The sequence below is a fragment of the Rhinoraja longicauda genome, chromosome 19, assembly GCF_053455715.1.
Source record: "Rhinoraja longicauda isolate Sanriku21f chromosome 19, sRhiLon1.1, whole genome shotgun sequence".
Taxonomy (NCBI): domain Eukaryota; kingdom Metazoa; phylum Chordata; class Chondrichthyes; order Rajiformes; family Arhynchobatidae; genus Rhinoraja; species Rhinoraja longicauda.
In genome coordinates, this window is record NC_135971.1 from 39468439 (window position 1) to 39478422 (window position 9984).

The window sequence follows — 9984 nt, forward strand, 5'->3', positions numbered from 1 at the left end:
CGTCGGTGTAAACCCGCATCTGCAGTTACTTCCTAAACATTTTGTCAACAGATTTCAAGATTCTGTTTTATTTTTTTGTCCCGAAGCGGAACAACGAGATTCTTACTTGTCAGCAGCAGCACAACAGATTATATAAACAGTACTCGCTAGACCCCATTGTACAGAACAAAAAGCTTCAATTAAAAATTGCCTGAATATAGTACAAAACAAAAACAACTAAGCCCGTAGTCCTGAGTGCAGCCACGGCAGCCGGTAGATCAGATTTCTGTTTACATTGGTCGTGTCGTTTAATCGCCTCGTGTTTGTTGGGAAGCAGCTTCTCCTGAACCTGGGCGTTTGCAGTTTTCAGACGCATAATAATTAACTTCTTCCGATGGCAGGGGGGAAATAAGAGCGTAGCCAGGATGGTGTGGGGTGCTCGATGATGCTGGCTGCCTTTTTGAGACAGAATCACCTTCCATGGCAGGGAGGGGGACTGGGACTGGGTAGTGTCTGACACTTTTTGTAATCTCCTTCATTCCCGGGCGTTCGAGTTGCCGAACCAGGCCGTGATGCAACTGGTCAATATGGTCGCTACTGTACACGTGTAGAAGTTCAAGAGCATTTGTCCATATACCGAATCTCCTCTATTTGGGGGGGGAAACGTAGCGCAGCGGTAGAGTTGCTGCTTTACAGCGAATGCAGCGCCGGAGACTCAGGTTCGATCCTGACTACGGGTGCTGCACTGTAAGGAGTTTGTACGTTCTCCCCGTGACCTGCGTGGGTTTTCTCCGAGATCTTCGGTTTCCTCCCACACTCCAAAGACGTACAGGTATGTAGGTTAATTGGCTGGGTAAATGTAAAAATTGTCCCTAGTGGGTGTAGGATAGTGGGATCACTGGGCGGCACGGACTTGGAGGGCCGAAAAGGCCTGTTTCCGGCTGTAGATATATGATATATGATATGATATGATAAATCCCTGAAGGGGGAAAAAAATAAACCACTTAAAATGTAGTGCGAGTGTTTGCAGGAGTCCAGACAAGTTGGGGAGAATAAAATGAGATCAGTGTAAATGATTGGTACAGATTCAGTAAATCGCTGGAGACACAAGCTGGGGTGAAATACAAAGTGCTGGAGGAACTCAGGCAGATGTTTTGGGTCGGGATCTTTCTTCCGACTTATTACTGTAGTTGGGGGGGGGGGGGGAAGCTGAAATAAGAGAGAGGTGGGGGCAGGACAATGCCTGGCAAGTGATAGGTGGATACAGGTGAGTGGGGGGGGTAGATTGACAGATGGGTGTGGACAAAGGCAAGAGATGAAAAGTAGACAAAAGGGTGTCAGGGAAAATGAGTGAAATGTAAAGCCAGAGAGAGGAGTATAGATGGAAGGGGAGAGGGAAAAAGTGGGTCAGGATGGTGGAAGCAATGGATGCACACTGGGAGTGGGGTCACTGGAAATTGAGGGGGCATGGGGGGCGGGAGGGTACTTAAAACTGGAGAATTTAATGTTCATATTGTTGGGTTTTAATCTATCAAAATGGAATATGAGGAGCTACTCCTCCAGTTTGTAAATTGCCCCACTCTGGCAATGGAGGAGGCCCCAGATGGAAAGGTCAGTTTTGGATTGAAGACAGACACAAAATGCTGGAGTAACTCATCGGGTCAGGCGGTATCTCTGGAGATAAGGAATAGGTGATGTTTCGGGTCGAGGTCAGGTTTGGAATGGGAGGGGAGTTAAAATGGTTAGCAATCGGGAGATCCAGAAGGCTTTGATGGACTAAGTGCAAGTGTTCAATGAAGGAGTTGTATCATTGTGTGTGTGTATGTGATTCTGTGTTTGCATTGTTCCATCACTACCCAGTGCACATTAAGGCCAGACTCCCCTTGGGCCATGAGAGATTCGGGGCAGATAGGCTGCTCGACCCACTGAACGTTTCAAAAGCCCAGCACACAGATGAAAGCAGTGACATTTCCTTGAGATTTAAAGAGATTCGGCATGTCACCAAATACTCTGACAAACCTATACAAAACTCAAAATGCGGAGTAACTCAGCAAGTCAGGCAGCACCTGTGGAGGAAAGAGAGAGGTGCTGTTTTGGATCGGGACTCTTCTTCATTCCCAACCCGAAGCATCATCCATCTATCCACTCAGTCTACAGATGCTGCCTGACCCACTAGGCTACTCCAGCACTAATGCATCCACAATTTCTAGAGCCACCTCCTTAAGCACCCTGGGATGCAGACCTGGGAGTAAGAGGCACCCATGGCTGACAAGGGAAGTCAAGGACAGCATAAAAATAACAGGGAAGAAGTATAACATAGCACAGAAGAGTGGGAAGCCAGAGGATTGGGACTCTTTTAAAGAGCAACAGAAGATAACTAAATAGGCAATACGGGGAGAAAAGATGAGGTACGAGGGTAAACTAGCCAATAATATAACGGAGGATAGTAAAAGCTTTTTTAGGTACGTGAAGAGGAAAAAAATAGTCAAGGCAAATGTGGGTCCCTTGAAGACAGTAGCAGGGGAATTTATTATGGGGAACAAGGAAATGGCAGACGAGTTGAACCGGTACTTTGGATCTGTCTTCACTGAGGAGGATACAAACAATCTCCCAGATGTTCTAGTGGCCAGAGATCCTAGGGTGACAGAGGAACTGGAGGAAATCCACATTAGGCAGGAAAAAGTTTGGGGTAGACTTATGGGACTCAAGGCTGATAAATCCCCAGGGCCTGATGGTCTGCATCCCAGGGTGCTTAAGGAGGTGGCTCTAGAAATTGTGGACGCATTAGTGATTATTTTCCAATGTTCTATAGATTCCGGGTCAGTTCCTGTGGATTGGAGGGTAGCTAATGTTATCCCACTTTTCAAGAAAGGAGGGAGAGAGAAAATGGGAAATTATAGACCTGTTAGTCTGACATCAGTGGTGGGGAACATGCTGGAGTCAATTATAAAAGACGAAATTGCAGAGCATTTGGATCGCAGTAGCAGGATCGTTCTGAGTCAGCATGGATTTACGAAGGGGAAATCGTGCTTGACTAATCTACTGGAATTTTATGAGGATGTAACTAGGAAAATTGACAGGGGAGAGCCGGTGGATGTGGTTTACCTCGACTTTCAGAAAGCCTTCGACAAGGTCCCACATAGGAGATTGGTGGGCAAAATTAGAGCACATGGTATTGGAGGTAGGGTACTGACATGGATAGAAAGTTGGTTGACAGACAGAAAGCAAAGAGTGGGGATAAATGGGTCCCTTTCAGAATGGCAGGCAGTGACTAGCGGGGTACCGCAAGGCTCGGTGTTGGGACCGCAGCTATTTACAATATACATCAATGACTTGGATGAAGGGATTAAAAGTACCATTAGCAAATTTGCCGATGATACAAAGCTAGGTGGCAGTGTGAACTGTGAGGAAGATGCTATGAGGTTGCAGGGTGACTTGGACAGGTTGTGTGAATGGGCGGATGCATGGCAGATGCAGTTTAATGTAGATAAGTGTGAGGTTATCCATTTTGGTGGTAAGAATAGGAAGGCAGATTATTATCTGAATGGTGTCAAGTTAGGAAAAGGGGACGTACAACGTGATCTGGGTGTCTTAGTGCATCAGTCACTGAAAGGAAGCATGCAGGTACAGCAGGCAGTGAAGAAAGCCAATGGAATGTTGGCCTTCATAACAAGAGGAGTTGAGTATAGGAGCAAAAAGGTCCTACTGCAGTTGTACAGGGCCTTAGTGAGACCGCACCCGGAGTACTGTGTGCAGTTTTGGTCTCCAAATTTGAGGAAGGATATTCTTGCTATTGGAATTTAGAAGGATGAGAGGGGATCTTATCGAAACGTATAAAATTATTAAGGGGTTGGACACGTTAGAGGCAGGAAACATGTTCCCAATGTTGGGGGAGTCCAGAACCAGGGGCCACAGTTTAAGAATAAGGGGTAGGCCATTTAGAACAGAGATGAGGAAAAACATTTTTAGTCAGAGAGTTGTGAATCTGTGGAATTCTCTGTCTCAGTGGAGGCCAATTCTCTGAATACATTCAAGAGAGAGCTAGATAGAGCTCTTAAGGATAGCGGAGTCAGAGGGTATGGGGAGAAGGCAGGGACGGGGTACTGATTGAGAATGATCAGCCATGATCACATTGAATGGCGGTGCTGGCTCGAAGGGCCGAATGGCCTCCTCCTGCACCTATTTTCTGTTGTCTATTGTCTATAACACATCTAACAAAGATGCTACCATCAGGCAGGAGGTACAGATGCCTGAAGTCCCACACCAGTAGATTCAGGAACAGGTAGTTTCCTACAACCATCAGGTTTTTAAACTGACAATCAGACCTCCACAATGGAACACAACAGACCATAATTGTATTCCCATGGAGTTGTTTTTCTAATTGTGTTTTGCATTAATACTTTGTTTTTTTCCCTTTCTTTTAACTGTCGCGTAGAATGTGTATAGATTATCTATGATTTATGATTTAGTGTGTTTGAGGCTATACCTCACCATAATTGTACATATGACAATAAACTCGACTCAATTCAACTTAATCATGGCTGATCACGGCTGATGTGCTTGTAAGCTTAATTCCACATTCCTGCCAATGCCCATAACTTTTTACCCCTTTATTGAAGTGCCTTTCAGACTTTGCTTCCACAGTGTGTTGCAGCTGATCAATCTGCTGCCTCACAGTATTAGAGACCTGGGTTTGATCCTGACCTTGCGAGCTATCTGGGTGGAATGTTGTCACATAGGTTTCCTCTCACATCCAAAGGTGTGCAGGTGTGTAGAATAATTGGCCTCTGTGAATTCCATAGTGGTGCAGCGGTAGACTTGAGAGATACAGTGCGGAAACAGGCCTTTCGGCCCATTGAGTCTAGCACCAGAGACCCGGGTTTGATCGTGGCTACAGGTACAGTCTGTAGGGAGTTTGTACGTTCTCCCCGTGACCGCGCGAGTTCTCTCCGGGTGCTCCAGTTTCCTCCCACATTCTAAAGACGGGCATGTTTGCAGGTTAATTGGCTTCCATAAATTCCCCTAGTGTGTCGGATATGAACCCGGGATAAGCGGTGATTGATGATCGGCGTGGAGTATTGCAAGCAGTTCTGGTTGTCCCATTACAGAAGGCATGTGGAAGCTTTAGAAAGGGTGCCGAGGGGGTTTACCAGAATTATATAATTAAAAGGAACTACAGGTGCTTGTTTATGCCAAAGATAGACACAAGATGCTGAAGTAACTCAGCATCATGACGCTGCCTGACCTGCTGAGTTCCTGCAGCATTTTGTGATACCTGGCTTAGGGAATGTTAGCAACCGGGAGAGGTTGTACAGTCTTGGATTTTTTTTTCTGGAATGCCAGAGGTTGCAAGGTGACCTGCTAGAAGTATATAAAATGATGGAAGGCATAGATAAGGTTGACATAACCTATTTCCCAGAATGAGAAGCACCAAATACTAGAGGGTACAGCTTTAAGGTGAAAGGGGCAAAGTTTAAAGAAGATGTGTGGAGCAAGTTTGTACACAGAGGTCGTCGAGTGCCTGCAACACGCTGCCAGTGGTGGTGCTGGAAGTAGATACGACAGTGGCATTTAAGAGCGATTTGGATAGGCACGTGGATACTCAGGAGATGGAGGGATGTGGATCATGTGCATCCAGATCTTGGCATCGTTTTCGGCACAGTCTGAGATCTGTTCCTGAGCTGTACTGTTCTATATAATCACACTTCAAAAGAAAAATACACCTTGTTCATATTTTACATGGGAAAACCCTTATTTTTAAACAGGGACTCCTAGTTCTGGGACTCCTTTTTCACAAGGGGCAATATCCTTTCAAGGTCTACCCTTTTAAAGACACTGAACAGCTTTAATGTTTTAATCATGTCTCCACCAAAATGAAGGCTCACGGCATCAAACTTAGTATGTGCCTCCTTTCCTATTGGGACAGTGTCAGACATTCTAGCTGCTAATCTAGTAATCCCTCAATTTTCATCCTTCATTAAATGGATGACTAATAGATACTCCAGATGTGTTCTTCTCTGATCTTTCTTTCATCAAAGCCCTGAAGCATAACCACCCCAGTTATGAATACAGTTTCCTTTGCATAAAGCACTTCTATCTGTCCCAATTATTTGCTGTACTTGCATTTCAGCCTTCTGCAAACCATGTACAAGGAGAACCAACAATAGAAACAAAGTGCTGGGGTACGTCAGCGGCTCAGCCAGCATCTCTGGAGAAAAGGGATAAGTGACGTTTCGGATCGGAAACAGTCCAAGCCAATATGTAGAGGAACCAACTAGAGGGCAGGCTATCCGAGACTGAATATTGTGTAATGAGGAAGGATTAGTTAGCAAACTTGTTGTGTTCAGCCTCTTGGGCAACAGTGACCATAATGTGGTAGAATTATGCATTAAGATAGAGAGTAATACAGTTAATTCAGAGACAAGGGAACTGAACTTAAACAAAGTTAATTTTGATGGTATTAGATGGGAATTTGCTAGGATAGATTGGCAAATGATACTTAAAGGATTGACAAGGTTCCACACAAGAGATTAGTGGGCAAAATTAGAGCACATGGTATTGGGGGTAGGGAGGGTATTGACATGGATAGAGATCTGGTTGACGGACAGGAAACAGAGTAGGAATTCACAGGTCCTTTTCAGAATGGCAGGCAGTGACTAGTGGGGTGACTGGGACTCCAGTTATGTACAATAGATATTAACGATTTAGACGAAGGAATTAAATGTAACATCTCCAAGTTTGTGGATGATACGAAGCTGGGTGGCAGAGTGAGCTGCGAGGAGGATGCTATCAGGCTGCAGGGTGACTTGCATAGGTTGGGTGAGTGGGCAGATGCATGGCAGATGCAGTATAATGTGGACAAATGTGAGGTTATCCACTTTGGTGACAAGAACAAGAAGGCAGATTTTTATTTGAATAGTGTCAAATAAGGAATAGGGGAGTTGTAACGAGACCTAGGGTACTTGTACATCAGTCACTGAAAGTAAGCATGCAGGCACAGCAGGCAGTGAAGAAAAGCTAATGGCATGTTGGCCTTCAGAGTGAAAGGAATTGAGCAAGGATGTCCTACTGCAGTTGTCCAAGGCACTGGTGAGACCGCACCTGGTCTTCTAATTTGAGGAAGCACATTCTTGCTATTGAGGGAGTGTGCTGTAGGTTCACCAGATTAATTCCAGGGATGGCGAGACTAGCATATGATGGAAGAATGGGTCGACTGGGCTTATATTCACTGGAATTTAGGATGAGAGGGGATCTTGTAGAAACATATAAAAATTCTTAAGGGATTGGACAGGCTAGATGCAGGAAAAATTGTCCCGGTGTTGGGGGGAGTCCAGAACCAGAATGCTGCCTGCATTAGGTGGTACTAGCTGCAAGGAGAGGTTGGACAAACTCGGGGTTATTTTCCCCCGAATACCGGTTGAATCTGATAGAAATATATAAAATATGAGAGCCAGTATGGTAGACAGTTAGAATCATTTTCAACAGGGGGAGAACGTCAAACGTTAAAGAATTGATGCCAAAATATTAAAATTAGGGGGGGGGTGGGGGGGGTAGTAGTTTAAAGGAGATGTGCAATGATTTTAGTTTTGCAGAGAGAATGGTCGGTGGTGGTGGTCCTGCACATTGTGTAGGAAGGAACTGCAGATGCTGGTTTAAACCAAAGATCCACACAAAAAGCTGGAGTAACTCAGCACGTCAGACAGCATCTCTGGAGAAAAGGAATAGGCAATGTTTCTGTCGAGACACTTCTTCAGACGAGTCTGAAGATGTCTCGATCCAAAACGGCGCCTATTCCTTTTGTCCAGAGATGCTGTCTGACCCGCTGAGTTACTCCAGCTTTTTGGGTGTATCCTGGAACATGCTACCAGGGATGGTGGTGGAGGCAGCTGCAATAGTAAAACATAGAAAATAGTTGCAGCAGTAGGTTATTTGGCCCTTCGAGCCAGCACCGCCATTCAATATGTTCATGGCAGATCATCCAGAATCAGTTCCCTGTTGCTGCTTTCTCCCCATCCCTTGATCCCGTTAGCCCTAAGAGCTCTCTCTAACTCTCTCTTGAATACATCCTGCATTGGCTTCCACTGCCTTCTGTGGCAGAGAATTTCACAGGTTCACAACTCTCTGGGTGAAAAAGCTTTTCCTCATCTCAGTCCTAAATGGCCCACCCTTATTCTTAAACTGTGACCACTGGTTCTAGCCTCCCCCAACATCGGGAACATTTTTCCTGCATCTAGCCTGTCCAATCCCTTAATCATTTTGTGTTTTTATAAGATCCCCTCTCATCCTTCTAAATTCCAGTAAATATAGCAGTACTTAAGAGAGTTTTAGATTGGCACATGGATATGCAGGGGATGGAGGGATATGGATCATGTGTAGGCAGTGGAGATGAGCTCATTTTGGTATTATGTGCAGCACAAATATTGTGGGTTAAAGGTCCTTTTCCTGTGCTGTTCGATTGTATGTTCTTGGGGTAGACACCATAGCTTTAAGGTGAGAGGAGAGAAGTTTAAAGGAGTTTTATGTGGCAAGTTTTAGATTTCGGTTTTGGTTTATTACTGTCACATGTACTGCAGTGAAAAGATTTGTTTTGCAGCTACCCATTCAAAATCAGATAACACTATACATAAACACAGCCAATCCAAACTCAGCTACAATAGGTGGAGTGAGGGAAAAGATACAGACTGCAGACGACAGTTTTCAACACTGCAGAGCAACAGTTTCAGAGACAAAGTGCAATGTCTGCAATGGGGTAGAGCAGAATCAGACTGTACTCTAGCTTACGGCAAGACCATTGAGAAGCCGAATACCAGATGGGAAGGAGCTGTTCCTGAGTCTTGTTTAGCGGAGTTCAGTTCTCAGAATATATTTTTTTACACAAGAGAGCAGTAGGTGCCTGGAGCACACTGTCAGGGGAAGCGATGGAAGCAAATACAACAGCAACACTTAGCACACATTTCAAAAGGCACATAAACAGTTAGAGATTTGAGGGGATATAGACGAGGTGCAGGAAGATGTACAGATTAGATCCTCATCGGCACAGACACGGTGAACCGAAAGGCCTGTTGGTGGTTTACACTGAAGATAGACGCAAAATGAAAAACGTTTTCACTCAGAGTTGTAAATCTGTGGAATTCTCTGCCTCAGAAGGCAGTGGAGGCCAATTCTCTGGATGCTTTCAAGAGAGAGTTAGATAGAGCTCAATGATAGTGGAGTCAGGGGGTATGGGGAGAGGGCAGGAACCGGGTACTGATTGTGGATGATCAGCCATGATCACATTGAATAGCTGGCTTGAAGGGCCGAATGGCCTATTCCTGCACCTATTGTTTATTGTCTATTGCTGTAGCAACTCAGTGGGACAGGCAGCATCTCTGGATGGAAGGAATGGGTGACGTTTCGGGTCGAGACCCTTCTTCAGACGTTCAAGACCTGTTGCTGTGTTGTTTTAGACAATAGACAATAGACAATAGGTGCAGGAGTAGGCCATTCAGCCCTTCGAGCCAGCACCGCCATTCAATGCGATCATGGCTGATCACTCTCAATCAGTACCCCGTTCCTGCCTTCTCCCCATACCCCCTCACTCCGCTATCCTTAAGAGCTCTATCCAGCTCTCTCTTGAAAGCATCCAACGAACTGGCCTCCACTGCCTTCTGAGGCAGAGAATTCCACACCTTCACCACCCTCTGACTGAAAAAGTTCTTCCAGCTTTGATGAAAGGCTGAGCAGTGTAAGACTGGAGGTTTCAGCATTGTAGCCAGCAGGGGGATGTGGATGGATGCAGAAAGACACATCACGTCATTTGGCATTCAAACTTTATTTAACTTCATAAAAACCATTCTCCCCGCCTGAACAACTCATCCCCCACAAAACAGCAAAGTGCGAATATTTGTGCTCACAGCAATATCAAACTGGACCTTGGATCCACACGCTCGTTAAACCCCCCTACACCCGTGAAAGCTTTTTAAAGCAGTTATCACCGTACAATAGTTTGCACAGGTGATGCTGGAG